The 15,312-nt window shown below is 43.4% G+C and overlaps 1 protein-coding gene across 3 annotated transcripts in view; it reads left to right on the forward strand.

The window, feature by feature from the left end:
* The window catches only part of KCNJ5 (potassium inwardly rectifying channel subfamily J member 5), an 82,113-nt gene that overhangs the window by 22,830 nt on the left and 43,971 nt on the right, over window positions 1-15,312 (forward strand). Inside the window, exon 1 of one of the 3 annotated variants that reach the window (XM_080366629.1) lies at window positions 7,994-9,102. The exons of the other annotated variants lie outside the window; for them this stretch is intronic. The gene's annotated coding sequence lies outside the window, so the exon portion shown is untranslated. Of the gene's footprint in view, window positions 1-7,993; window positions 9,103-15,312 lie in introns of those variants that run through there. 3 annotated transcript variants of the gene reach the window in all.

The raw sequence follows: 15,312 nt of genomic DNA on the forward strand, positions 1-15,312 counted from the left end.
AAGAAGAAGAAAAGCTTCTGTGTGTAATATCTTAATATTCTCAGCAAGGAGTGAAACAGAGGGGAATATACTATGCCTTTGAGATGGACAAATATTAAGCCGATTTGCAGATACTTTTGCAAATGAAAGTCTTAAGTTTAGATTTATTACAAGTTCCCACACTGTGCAAGTCTTTGTATTTAAATTACACTATTGGCAAGTTCCTGGTGGCTCCTTCTGCCTGTTATTGTTCCGCATCTAATGCATTTCCTGCAGGAGGTCCCTATATTCCAGACAAAACCAGACAGAAGAGTGAGAAGAATGTTGAATTCTTAGATATCCTTTATAAATAGCCTACTGTCTCATTTCCAGTGGAAAATACAGTTTAACCTGCACAGGCATCTTACATCTTTCCCATTCATTTAGGAGCTTAATTCTTGTTGGAATTTTCTATGGTGTTGATTCATTCCACCAACCCGAGGGGACTTACTGAAGTGCCAACTTTAGCAGCTCAGGTGCCTCTGAGTTCCTCTCAGTCATCAGAAACTGGCATCTCAAGGTGAATTGTTTCCATCTAATTACTCCTCTCAAACTTACCTGTATCTTCAGCTACACAAGCTGCTCTAGGTACCAAGACTTTGAGTTATGTTTCTGCTTCTGTTAAGTACCTAATTTGAATCTGGGACTAAATTACTTCCAAAAGCAAGGCTCTTACCTCAGATATTAATGAGCTTTTAAAAATCTTGCATTGGTTGCTCTAGTTCATGCAGAATTCAGTTACGTAGCAGACCTTGGGATGTCATTTGAGATTTCCAGAGTCCTAGTAAAGTGGTGTAAACCCTGTGAAGGATTTATTCACACCTCACTTTTACCCCTCAACATGTCAAAAATGTTAGAAAAGCCCAGACAAGCTAATTCAAGAGACACTAGAGTTAGAGTGTATAGGAGGACTGGAGGAGCTGTTCTTCAAGGCATCTCATCTCACCTGCCCGCCACCAGCTTGTGTGAGCAACCTGGGTTGCTCAGATTAGATCACACCTCCAAATTTTAGATGAATAAAGGAAGTTGAGATTAACTTCCTTGTTTTATCTCTTGATATTAGCAAACATTCACATACAGAGTGGCCATTCAGATCGTGGTAGTTGTATCCTGTGAAGCAAGTGTCATTCGTATAGCTGCTTGTTTTTCTCTTTGGGAAAGAAATTCCTAGGGCTTCGAACAATATGTACATTTCTCCCTACAGTGCAGAAGGTAGTTGGGAGAGTTTATTAAAGTATGAGCCAACTGAAATTACTTTGCATTTATCATGGAATACTGCAGAGGAAGCATGCTCACATGTCATAACCCTGCGTTGTGAAATCAAGAAACGAATAAAACCGTCTTACCTCTGTGAGCACTCAGTACGGAGTGTGCAACCTCATCAGCCGCTCACAGCCTGACTGGGGTCCAAGTTACCTGTTCTGTAGAAAAGACTTGTGATGATATTCAGGGTGGGCTAACAAATAACTCTGAATCTTCACTATAAAGCTCCTTTTCTCCAGTACGCAGGCTGAACTACTTCAGAACTACTGAACTACAGCCCTGTTTTGCAGACAAGAGATAGAGCCTTGGGGTATGTAGTGCTTGCGTGTCTTTGGGTGGATTGTGCTGCCGAAGGAATAGGCAGCCAGCACTTCTGTAGCAACCTAACTGGGAAGTCCTGTGCCAAACTCCCCTCATTCCCACCATAGTCGAGAGACTTAAGGATGCCCCTTAGTTATCGAGTGTTAAGGTGAGCTCTCGTAACAGTAGAAACACAAGAGTAGCTTACAGGTGCAGGGTGCTTTGAACTCCATGGCTGGCAGGTGCTTTGACCATGACCACCCCCCCCTTCAAGAACCACCCAGTTACCCCAAAATATCACTGCTTACCAGGTATAGGGCCGGGTCCACAGAACTTCAGCCAAGAAACGTGAATTCCCAGATGTGCTCTCTCTTACATTTCTCCTGAAACAGTAAGGACAAACAACAAATCTGGATGGAGCTGGAAACCAGCAAGAAAGCGAAAGGAAATGAGACATGAGAGCCTCTTTCCACCACCTGTCTCACCACCTCCCAACCCCCGTCTCCTTCGCACCCAAATACAAATCCATGATTAAGACTTAGCGCCCTTTGCCCTCATCCTTCCCCACTCCACACATTGCTCCCAGTAAATAGGGCTGTGTTTCCAAGTCCTCACACGCTCCCCCCACCCCAGCTGCTTGCTGTCTGCTTTTCAACCTGAGAGCCCGAGAGTCCCGTGCCCTCTGCTCACCCATCTCAAGCACACACGTGCTCACCCATGTGCTTTGTGCCACCTTGTTCTGCTCGCCTGTACTCAGCCAGGAGCACAGCAAAGCAGGGTCGGGATCCAGCAGCCCAAACTGTGCTGGCATGCACAACAGAAAATTATGTCTGATCAGATGGGTCGGTGTGTGCCAAGGCTTTTGTGCAAAGGCAACTACGAGACTATGCATAGAAGGAGAGCGTGCTTGCTGCTGCTGACACTGCCCAGCAGGAGCGGACTGTTTTGAAGTTTGTCATGCGCGTACCGCTGCTCAGAAGCCTCTGGTGTGATTAGGTATTAGCCAAAAGGATCGGTTGCTGGGCATTGCTGTATCTGCATTAAAACTGGGCGGGTCAGTCACTGTTCTATGTACATGTAACACCTGGTAACACTTAGACGCTGATGACCACAACTCTTTTACACTACACCTTACTGGGCTTTTTAAATAGAATGTAAGAAAATAGTGGCAGTTATTAGATATGCACCTGTGGAAAAACGTTGTGGTATAGGAAATAGAGGCAATCGGTACAGAAGGGGCACCTGTTACGTCCTGTTCATTCAAACCATTACTTTGTTATTTTCATAATTTGATTCTATAATGGAGATTTTCCCCCTCTTGTGCAGTGAAGTTGCATCATGCAGAAAATTGGTTTGTTTTAAGTAAGAACTTTTATGGTGTTTTTCATCCAATGTTCTCAGAGAACATTACTAATAATTCATTAAAGCAGCACTGTCAGCTGGAACACTTTTAATTACAATTTTCTGACAAGTCAACCCTTAAGTGGTATGCCCTGATTTTTAAATTTATTGCTAACACACATGCAGATTTTTCTTTTTCCCTGCTGATGTTTATATAGGTTGAGAAAAGTAATTGACTGTGAGATTAAGGAAGTGAACCATGCACTACATGTTGTCATGCCCAAAATGGAAGATAATTTAAGGGTGGTTACTTTCTTTAACAGTAGTTTTGAGAAACTCGTTACTGTAGCCTCTGAGCGTCTTAGTGCATCTGAATGTGGGAACTTCTGCTATGTGCAGTTACCGCTGTGAAACACGTTGAACTTAAGGTATAGCTGTGAAAATCGCTAACTGCTACTTGTTAACTGTCTGGGTATACATCCTCAGCGTTTAAGCAACTCTGAGGTGAAGACAGAATGTCTGGTACTCATGCAGGGTTAAAACAACAGTACTGGCAGTTAGCACACAACAGAATATGCTGTAAACTTGCACCCTATGCCATACTTCAAGGCTCCTCCAGCACCATGTCTCTGTCAGAAACACCACTCAGCGTTCCCAGAGAAATGCAACGCCTGAGCTGCCATCTTCTGCCTTCTGTATCTGAGATGACTACAGCAGATGCAGAGATTTTCTTTGATGATGTTTTCTTAAGCCTCAGTAGCCTGTTTTAGGTGAGCAGAAACTGAAGCAGAGAACCATCAAGAGGGTTGCCCAAGGAAAGGCAAGCCAGTGAGTAAGCAGACTAGAATCCAAACATCTTGTTCCACAAAAATAGGCTCCCTGGTTCCCTTGCTGTAGTCGTTAGGTAACGATTTTGTGCAAAGGAACAGAAGAGACAGTCTATCTAGAAATATTGTGGACTTTCTCAGTCAGATATCAAGAAAACAGTACGGCACTGAGCCTCTTACCTTGTGTCTTAAGCAGTAAAGGTGACTGCAGAAGGGAGGTGGGAGAAAAAGCTGCCCCAGCTTTGCGTCCCCTAGACCATGCGATTTCCACAGTACTTTGGTCCAACAGCTTCTGTACCAAAGGAAGAGAGCCCAAGGCCTCTTTGGCTTTTATGTGTGGCTGTGTCAGCTCGGACTGGTTGCCAGCTCATCTATATGCAATGGCTCATTAACATAGTGGCTCAGTTTATATATTGTATGTGAAAGGCAGAGAAACGGCTGCTGGGTGGATGAAAATGACAAGTGGAAGTGTTGAGCTGCCAAAGTTAGAGAAATTAATGCAATATTAACTGAAGAAGCTGTCGTTAATCTTACAGTCACCAATATTGGGGTCTCTTGTCTCGTCCCACCAGTACAAGCACAAGAGGAGTATCCTGACTATTTGTGAGGATCAGTCCTTTTCTTTGCAAGGGCAGTGTGGTTTTGGAAAGAATCCGATGCCTCTCAATACCTCCCACATTGTGCAGAACCCTTTGCAGTTTGATTTATTTGGCCTATGATATATTAGATGCATGTGCCCTTGCCCAAATTCCTGCTTAGACTTCCCTGCCTAGATTTGAGTTGAAAATCAGAGTCCATCTCAACTCTTTGCAGAGGACTGACTGCAGGAGTTAACCCATTGCTGTGAAGTTGCTCTTTCTCTCTCTGCATTGCTGTCATCTTGGAGTTTAAAGAAATGTACACCTATTGTATTTCTCATTCCTTTGTGGGAGCACCTTTGCATCCTGTTGATAAGGGATCTCGTGATTTAAGCCTGGAATCATCCCACTTACCTACAGGCACACAAAAATGAGGTGTCAAAAAAAAAAAAATTCTTCTGGTTGATTCCCTCTCACATTTGGAAGGCATCTGAAGATGCATTGCCTTGTAGAGGTGCCCATCCTTCCCCATCAGTAGGGAGAGAGCTTAGATGGCTGGAGCAATTTATATCACTATCTTTTGCAGGCCTACTATAAATAAATCAGTTTTACCCTCAATATTACAGTCCCCAGACTGGAAGCTGCTTTCCCCTTGGTTATACAGCAATAAGAACTCAGTGCTTCTAGCCACCTACCAGGGACAGGTGGAAGGCATCCTGCAGGCAGGGTCCTCTGAGACTTAGAGGAAGTTTAGAACAGGATTTGTATGTTAAAAACAATTATTTAAGCTCGGGCAGAGCCAGATCTGTTCACACAGTTGAAACCAACAGGAGCTTTGTGACTCAGTGACGCAAGCGTTTGCCCCAGAGTGTTCTGAAGACAAAAAGCACTGATATAAAGAATTAAGCTCTGTTATTAGCCATCCCATTGTTTTAATAACTCCATCATTAATAATAAATTTGATAATACTCAAGCAACGCTTTTCATCTCCAAAGCATGTTAATCCATCTGTTACATCCCTTAACGTTCCTGTGAGGCAGGTATGCTGTTAGTGATACCAACACATATAGGCTTTCCTAGCACCAGGAATTGATGATGGAATTGCTCCAGATAGTGTTACCGGGAGCTAAGTGACGTGGTTTACTCTAAAATAATCTGGTTATTTTTAAACTGTGTCTAGTACAGGCAGGAATCCTATCCTTTTCACCTATTGGCAGTTCATGATGCTACAAATTAATTTTCTTGCATCACACAACACACTGCAGATTGTTTAACATAATTTTTCAAAGCAGCAAGCTAGTTCTCCTGCAATGAAACTCAATGGGATTTTTTCCTACTGGCTTCAAAGAGCATAGTTGAGCCCTTAAAGGGATTTACTTCTGTTAAATATTATCCTCAAAACTGAGAAATTAAAAGCAAATGGGCTTTCTTCCATTTTCCTCTAAGACATGTCAAAAGAATATTATAAAAAGAATAGCTTTCCACAGCTTTCAGAAACTCCCCAAGTGAATTTCAATTGCAGGTTTTTAGGAAAGAATGTAATTAACAACTTTATTCAGTCTGAAGCCAGAAAATTCTTTCTATATTTGGCATTAAAAAAGCAGAGCAGGAGGAGGGGAGTAAACGACCTAGATTTTCACAAGTGACAAATGACTCCTAGGTGCTCTCTCTGAGACCCCTTAAATGTCAGAGATTCCCGCAAAATACACTGCAAAATGACTTCTCTTTGTTGTGTCTCACGTTGGACATTCAAAATCACCCAAGACACTCTTGGAAACCTAAGCTATTGCATCTGTTAAACTGTTTCTTTCATTCACCTAGGGTAACATTTTGAAAAAAAGCATCCATAACCAAGCAATTAAATCCGGTTTTCAGAAGTGACCTCGGTATGTCAGCAGCTCTCCAAATTCATAGCAACCTCCCCTTCTCTGAGCTTGCTTCATTGTTTTCCTGGAAATGTTTTGATAGCATATCCCATAAAGAAGAAATAGGGAAAACAAGGTGTGACTGAGCTTACATTTTCAAAATGTCCCTTGCTATATTTGCAATTTCTTCTTGGTTTTTGGTGTTCTGTTTTTCACAATAAAATCAACATTTTCTATAAAAAGCAAGTCCTCTATGGAAAGCCTGTTTGCCTATTAGCAGGTTTTCTGTATAAATGGGGATAATCTCTGTTTTGTCAAAGGAAAAAAAGATTTAATGCCTTTATCTTTTGGAATGATTATTTATAGAAGAGGAGGTCTCCATAAGATGTAATGAAAGATGCATATTTTAAGTATAGTAGGCAAGTCAGTACTGCAGGCAGTTGTTTATTCATTAACCTCAGCTTAGCTAGGCTGGCAGCCTCCCAGTACTTATTTACCTTGTGCTTTCCATGGGAAGGGATTTGAAATCCATTGCAATTTTCTTCTGAGTCCCAGGAGAGATGATTCTATCCTTCCAGTATTCTAGGTAGTGTAACAATGAGTATAGTAGTAACAGGAGACAGAATATTCAGTCTCATGTGTGTCCACTTGTGATTCATTCCCCAAACTTTCTTTTCTGTGAACAAGCACCATCATAGCTCAGAAAGAAATATGAGAAGCGGGGTTTTGCTTCTCTTAGCAGGAGTGTCACCAACACCCATCCTTAAATAAATGGCTGTGCATGCCAGCATGCGGATAGGCTTGAGGAAAGTGTGAATCCCTGGGACACCAAGTGTCTGAAATGGAAGAACAGGGTAACAGATGAAGCATGGCTACTAATGAAAGTTAAAAGTTCTAATTGCTTCAGCCTTCCTTATTCTTAGACAGCAGGTAGTTGAAACCCTTGTCCTCCTCTGCTAATTGTAATGACAAAATTTAAATGCATAGGCTATTTAAATTCAAGAACAAAGCTGGCTGTAGCACTGCCTTGGCAATCCATGTGGTAATCCAGAAAGGCAGAAACCTGTGTTATTTAACTCCTTGAAGTCATAGTAGTCGAATGGCAGCAGAGGCTTCCTGGCTTCCTATTATCTGCCCTCTTCTTCACAGAGTAGTGCCGGTGGGCTTGGGAAAGGGGAAAACAGGACTCGTGACTTCATAGCATGAGAGAGAAACCTGGCTGCCCACCCATGAGTTGTTTTTTATCTTTTAGACATGGTCACACAATTTTTCCGTGACTTTTCAGAAAGCACAGAGAATTGGTGACAAGGATTTACCGCTGTCTTCAAGCTGTGATGCTCAGCTCAAACAGCATAACTGCAATAAAGATTTCCTGAAACAGTGTGGCCTAGAATGCACCCCACCCCCCCTCCACTCCCCTGGCAAGCCCACAAGGTAGAACACCTCTGCTGATAACACCATGTGGGGAAAGAGGGGTTTATGCAACTCTGTTCATGGAGAAAATTATGCCAGCTTCTCACTGGAAGGAGTAAAGCTCCTTACTCATATTTACTTGTAATTCAGCCGCTTGGCAGAGGAGGTTAGTGCCAGGGAGGTCCTTCCTTCCCCTGAAAATGTAGGTCATGGGTGGACTGCAACAAAGGCACTTCTCTCCTTCTGGCTGCAGTGAGACGAGTGCTTAGCACAGGGCTGTTCAGCTGCTGGGAGCGAGCCTGCGGCACAGGGCACGGAGCAGGGCAGCTGGAGCAGTGAGCTAACAGCTCCTCTGAGTAGTCCTTAGGTGGGCAGAGGGTGTGTGAGGGATGTTAAGTCATGAGTCACTTCCCTTTTTCTAGTCACTGGATTCTCCTTTTAAAAAGTTAAGCTAAGCATACAGAGGAAAAGACAAGACTTGCATTGACAGAAAGCACCGTATTCTGACACTGGCACCTGTGTCCTTGTCACCTGGCCCCTTCTCTTCATCACTCTTAATCAAAGCAATCTGCAATGAAAATATGATTGTGTGATGCTACAAACCTAGGGATTGCTCTGAACAGTGACATTGGCATCTGACTTGGGGGTGTCTGAAGTATTATTTTTTTCTATTTGAAGCTAGGAAAATAGTAGTTTAAAACGCTCTATGTAGGGAAGTGTTTGAAGTCATTGAGCAGCCCATGTCACCAGTTAACAACTGATGAAGGTTCATTTCTAGATTTTCATTTAGGTTTGTCTAGTAGCATTAGGCTTCTGCATTAGACATTAGAGCTCTCATCCCTCTGTTCCATATGATAGTATCAAAAGAGGTAACCAGCTGCGACTCAGTGACAATGTTTATTAATTTGGTAGAAGAATGAGCACAGATGTGTCAGGTACACACTGTGCTCTGACAAAGTTTTTTTGAGCTGCAATTGATCAAATGGTATGAAGCCTTAAAATGGGATCACACTTCATTTCATCCTCTGTGTGTTTCCTCTCTCGTTGTTTTCCAAACAAACATCCTTCTGTAGGCTCTAAAAAGGTATTTATGGAACTTTAGGTTGCTCACAAGGGCGTGAGATGTTTCTAAAATGCCAGTCTCAAGATGTTGTCCCTACACCAAGCTTTGAGAGCCCCTGAGGCTATCAGGTCCAGGTTTGCTGTGAGCACAGATGTGTCTAGCCAAAGGCTTTTTCTGGAGCATGTGATATCCTGCTTGCTTGAGCAAACCTGATAGCTTCATAAAGAGAGGGTAGCACAACTGCATGGCCAGGCATACTGCACGGGGACTTCTCCTGTCTGCCAAAAAAGCAGCTATATGAGCAGGAATAAGCAGGTTAGGGTATATTGTACTTACTTGCAGTTGCCTTTCTGGGGCTGTGTTAAATATCGCCAGCAAAATTCAGTTTCTGGAGAACAGAAAACAGGCTCCTGAAGAAGGAATATGAACTTTAGGTAAGTCTGTTATCTATGTCTCAGTTTTTCCACCCTTTGTACTTTACAGATGAAGAAAGGAACAGTTTTGTATAGATACAACACTGTCTTATTCTTTGCACAATGGTGACCATCCCATGTGCTGACATTCTATAAGGTCCCTTGACAATCCAACAAGTTGATCTTGCTGCTCCTCAAAAGCTCCTCAATGTTACCATGCATCTGGTAACCTCTGAGGCAGGACCTTCTGGATGGTGGTCGTGTCCCCCTTGGGACATATCTCTAAGATTACTTTTCAGGTCAACTGACAATTGACCATTTTAGTCTTCTCTTTCTTCCAGCTTTAGGAACTCATTCCATCTGTTGTCTGTTTACCTGAGAGCCCTCAGCTGCATTTTATAGACTGTTAGACTCAGATTCCGTTTGTTTGATTATTATTACTGTTTTTATTTTGGACAGTGTCCCAGTTGCCTAGCAATGACAGTAGGTGCTTTGAAAAGAAAGAGTAAAGCATAATCTTTCTGCAAGGTGGAACATTATATCCTGCTTCACACCGAGTCTTTTTATCTACAAGTCTCCATGGGCTCTATCAGCATTAATAAATGAAATTCACCCTCTCTTTCAAATGCAGGGGAGGGAAATAAAGATATAGGAATCCATCATCATCCTGTTTTTCACAGATGATAACCAATGCAGAGAAAGGCAAAACAAGGTAGAAAGCCTGGTTTGATATCCTGACCCACTGAAGTCAGGCATTGATCTCTCATGAGAGTCATGAAGAAAGCTGAGAGCATATCACTTGGAAGAATTAGAGCTCTGTTCGCAGCTAATGGGTTGGATGGAGCCCACAGTGTGAGGCAGAGTAAGGAAGTGAGCAAGTTGTCTGGAGTGATTGTTTATTTAGTTATTCCCCAAGAGGAGGAATACGGTTTAACAGTTGGACTTGATGATCTCAAAGGTCTTTTCCATCCTAAATGATTCTATGAGTCTATGGTCCCAGAAGCAACACAGACGCAGGACAGGGTAGTGAAGAAACCAGCACATCCTCTTCACATGTATCATGCTCTTTGTTTGGTTCTTTCACTGGGAAAAGGGTTATCAGCAAATGTCTGAGTTTAGGTCACAGTCCCGTGGAGCCTGGCCTTGTGAAATTCAGGCAATGTCTCTGCAGGGAGAGCTGGATCCAGAAGCCAAGTTCGTACTTCTAAGCAGCTGCAAGCATGACTGAAAAGCATGTATGCCATGTAGGCGGTGCTAATGGGAACTGTAGCCCCTGTTCCTCCTGCCCTCCCTCTGGTAAATCCACAGCTGACCCTTTACCGTGAGGAATAACAGAGCTGGGTGGTAACTTCATCCTTCTAAGGGCAGCAGAGTGGGCTGACAGTCTCACATTGTACCCAGAAAAGTTGCCATTGATTTTGTGTGTGGTTGCTGTTAACAAAGAAAAAAAATGAGGAAGCATCCTGTTCCCCACCCCCCAGCAAAAAACTGCAGGTACTTCACCAAATGCTCTTTTTACAAAAGTATGTTTACTAGATGATCATGCAAAAAACCTGGGCCTTGCTTTTGAAGGTCAGGACGTTAGAAATAGCCGTGTAAAGAATGACTGTTTTACAGATGAGTGAACCCATCAAAATGAGTCACTCGGGAGGGCAGTAAGACCAGGCTTGGTAGCAGAGAGCTGTTACTTCAGGCTGCTTTCTGCTACCAAATGTGGTATCAGCTATAGCCTGCTAGTTTTGTATGAGCAATGAAAATGGTCAGTGGTGTGTCTTCGGGTATGCAAGGCTTAATATGCAGGCTGGGGAAAACATGGTCTCTGGGGGACAGTGAAATAGCTCTGGCTGGACTGTTCCTAGTTAACTTTTGGACAAGTTGCTCTGGGTGATGCACAGCTTCCTTCAAGAGGCAGCTGGCTCTAGAGGCTCTGCCTTAGTGCTGACATAGGAAGCAGGAATTTAGCCAGCTCTGAATAAGGCTGGCTACTTATCTCTCTTGACCTGATACTGCCATAGCAGATTCAATAACTGGGTTAGGTAGCTGAAGACAGTCCTCTGTCCTTCCTCTCGCAATGTGTCCATATACTGAAGCCTTTTTGTGCTGAAGTTTCCCCTTGACAATATCTTTTTTTTTCATGTCCAGTTCCACAGAGCCATGAGATGCTTTCTGAAGAGAAGCCTGGTTTATGCCCAGGCAGGCACCTTCACCTCTTGTAGCAAGATTTTCTGTAGGTCTCCATCACCCACACTGAGATGAACCTTGGTGTTGCATGGTCTGTTCTGCAAATGGTAGATGTGCCAAAACATGCTTGTCCTTCACAGCAACTCATAAGTAAAACTGTAAACTTGTATGTAGTCCTCATGTACGGGTAAAGTACTTAAAATTGCCATGTACCATTTCCATGAAACAGCTGTGGGGAAAGACCTTATTTCGGTAAAGCTTCTGCTTCGTGCTTAACCTTTTGTACCTTCTTGCAAACAGGATGCATGGTTAAATATTTCAGAAACGTGTGTGGCTATACCCCTGAGCATGGTCAGGAGAGCAAAAAAGCAATGTGGCTGCCCAGTACCCTCTACTGTTGTGTGTAGGGCTGTGCAGGGACTGCTTGAGGGCATGCTGGCTCTGCATGGGATGGGCAAACTCCTTAAAAAGATGAAAGCAACCAGGGGGGAAGCTGAAGCTTAGTGCTTCTGTTAGCATTTTCACGCCATATGCCTAAAGTACCACAAAGCTCCATCTTCCTTGTTAAATTAGGGCCGGTGTTGTCGGTAAAAAACAAAATAAATGATGAGTCAGTCTTTTTTTGTATGCCAAAATCATTTTGCACAGCAAACAGGTGAAATCAGAGAGGCTGAACCTTTGCCAGCTGTGGTTGTTTTCCTGAGTTTCTGGGGATGAAGGGGTGGACCTAGGGGGGAGCGTTGTTCTGAGTTGAAACAAGGGTGATAGTAGCACTACATGTCTGTTGGCTTTAGTAGTTTTATCTCAGATTTAACATAGTTCAGATGAGAACAACATCTGCTGTAGGTACATGAGGGAATTTTCTTGGCATTGCCTCATACTGCTGAAGTCCTGGATAAATCACCCAAAGCAATGAACGTAGCCTTTCTGGCAATTCCGTTTCAGTAACTTTATTGTATGACAAGGTGTATGCAAGCTGTCAGCACAAACAAATCAATTCTCTGTGAATGGGACAGTACTGAATCTGCAAGTTCCAGTGGTATTGTTAGTGTGGAAACACCACAGCCCAAGGCTACTTATGTGCTGAGATGACATAACCCAGTCGCCTTGCTAGAAAACATTATGACATAGAAAAGCCTGGGGAACTGAAAGAAGCCTCACCAGAACAAAGACCATGTCCATATGGCATAATATTTCCTGGGAAAACATATTTTTATGCTTTTTGACATTCTGGTGTTATGCCTCATTTACACTGGTACGTTCTGGGAAATCTAGTCAATAATTCCTCATGTCTGCTCTTACAACAGAGAGCAGTGTGACTCGTAGAGTCATCTGAATTATTTCTATGGTTGTATTGCATGCTGAGAAAGTTCTGTAATGGCCTGAGATCACACTGATCTCCTTAATCTCAGGCTCAGATATATCAAACAGTGGACAAATTTCATGAATATCAGAAAAGTAAAGTAAATTTCATCCGTTTGGGTGAAGCATCTTTCCTTGTGCAATTTTAGCACTAGGCAGATCGGAGATTTTGAATTGGTGGCAAAGGATAAGCCCCAGGCAAATCCAGCCAGGAAGGAACGCTTCACCGAACAACTGCAGCGTAAATCCAGCAGTTTTGCTGCAACTTTAGTGAGCTGTTGCTGCACAAATTGCAGCATGTAAGGGAGCAATTTAGTGAGCATGGCAGTGTACTTGAACTCAGCATACTTCCAGTGAAGTCTGAGCCTGAAGATTGCAGAGGACCCAGTTTGTCTTTCTGCAGCGCAGCCTCTTCCTCAGGACTGCCTGAAAGGTCCTCATCCCTGAGCTGCATCATGGTTTCACACGGTTGTAAAGCAGGTCACAGCGAAACTTGGCTGTTTGTGCTTCAAGAGGATAGGAAACACTTCAAGGCAGGTCTCCAGGCACGCCAGCCCGCTTACAGACTGTGTCAAGGGACAGGGTCTGGCAGGACCGACTAGCAGGTGTCTACATCGCTTGTTTTCCTGGGGAACTCAGACCCCATAGTCTGTGCATCATCTGCCTCTGCCACACTAGTGCGCTGCCTCAGTGCGTCCCATCACACACCATTCCACTCCTTGAGCTGCTGCAGCAGTAGGCTGCACCCTGAAAGAGGGGTGTATTTTTAGAGATGGCTGCAAAGCCTTGCTGTCACAGAAGCCCGTTAGTCCCGCAGCAAATGCTTCATCCTCTCTGTTTTACATGAATATGCAGTGATAACGAGCGGTAGGGAACCTGCCCCATCTCCTTGCAGAGCAGGGAATACGGGGGAGGCAGGAAGGGAGGGACCCGAGGCAGAGAGGTTTAGCACATTTTGTCCTTAGTGCTTTAGCCAGTCACTGCTTGCAGTTTTATATTTATGAACCTCTATCAGGGGATTGCTTGATAGGTCTTTAATTTCCTTCGGTTTTACTCTGAACAGGCCTCTCTAGGGACAGTAAGAACATTTTCAGTGTTATTGAATGTCATCTCTGTGCAAACAGAACAGAGGAAAAATATTCTGATAATAACTGTGAAATATATGGGGGGTGGTAGGCTTTCTGGCTGCTGGCTTTTTGTAAATTTTTTTTTCCCCTCTGATGACACTTTCAAGGTCAGCTCGCTCCATAGATACAAATATGCCAAGAACAAAATGTACAGATGTGCCAGGAGTCAGGGACACAGACATGCTGGCACTGTAAACAGACCTGGATCATGTCCAGTATTGTCAGGCAGCGAGCATACAGGAGTGTTCATAAAAAGGCACTTCATTACAGCGGTATCAAGATTTAGCTTTTCTCTCCGTTGCATCATTAAACACGAGTTATTTGCGTTTTTGTGGACAAGCCTAGGTTCAGCACAATCTCAAAATTTTATTTGGAGGGTGGGGAAAGGTTTTGTTCATGTACTACAGAATCCTACAGCGGTATCTGAGCGCGCAATAGACAGTGTAGTTCCCTGCATAAGTGGCTGGAGCAGAAACTGGTTGACTGGTTCTTTTCCTGGTTCTGCTGCTGTTTTATTATGTAAACACGGAAAAATCTTTTTCTGTAGCTGTTGCAAGTTCCCGGACACCCTCTCCTTTCCCTCCTGGATATGTTTCCTTTTGTCAGTTACTTGCTTGAACTAAACATCAACCAGTCAGGCAAAAGCTGAAAATATCTTCATCTAGCAATCTTTGGCAGACTTAAAATATTAATGCATTTTATAGTGTACTTATTTTTCGTAACCATCAGTTGTTGCTACCAAGGCAGGGAATTCCTTATAAATATTGAATGCTGCTGCAGGGTCTGGAAAAAAAATTCTAGAAATAGCTCTCTTAAGCTCCCGAATGACTGAAAAGCCGCTGAAAATCTTCCAAATGTTAGTAAATTATGTGGAAATCTAAGAGCTCAGAAATAACCTAACTGCTACTGGGGTCTTCTAATAAACAATCGTAGTTCCTGAATTTCACCAGTCCATGCAGACTGCTTACTGGACATAGCCACTTCGGGTAAGAGTGGAACGTGGGTTTTATTCCTAATGACTCCCTAGAAATTGTTGTAGTAACGTGCATCTCAGAAATTGGCTTGAAGGTCTGCGTGTGGAAGAAAAAACCTGAATTGCAGGGGAGATCCACTGCCCAGCTGAAGCGCTGGAATTTTGGCAAAGCAAAAACTTTGCCTGGCAGAACACTTCCAGCCCTTGCAGGGGAAAAGAATGTGCAGACAGGGTCTGCTGTAGTCATGTGTGATAAGCAACCACTATTTTACTCCATTCTGGCAGCAGGATTTCACATCTTGGTTCTGTTACGGACCCTCCGACTACCTTCTCACACCAAAAGGATCCCAGCAGAAGGTACAGCTTAGGTGTTTTAGTAAAATTCAGAGCTGTGTATTTTGTGAACTTGAAACGGGGTTTGGAGATTTTTCACCTTTAGATCTCAGTTCAGATCTAGTCAAGGTTAGTTCAGTTCTAGCCTGAGCTAGTTCAGATCTAGGCTGGGTCAGTTCAGGTCTAGCCTGGGTTAGTTCAGATCTAGCCTAGGTTAGTTCAGGTCTAGCCTGGGTTAGTTCAGATCTAGCCTAG

The sequence above is a fragment of the Falco punctatus genome (genome assembly GCF_963210335.1).
Source record: "Falco punctatus genome assembly, chromosome: 16".
Classification (NCBI taxonomy): Eukaryota; Metazoa; Chordata; class Aves; order Falconiformes; family Falconidae; genus Falco; species Falco punctatus.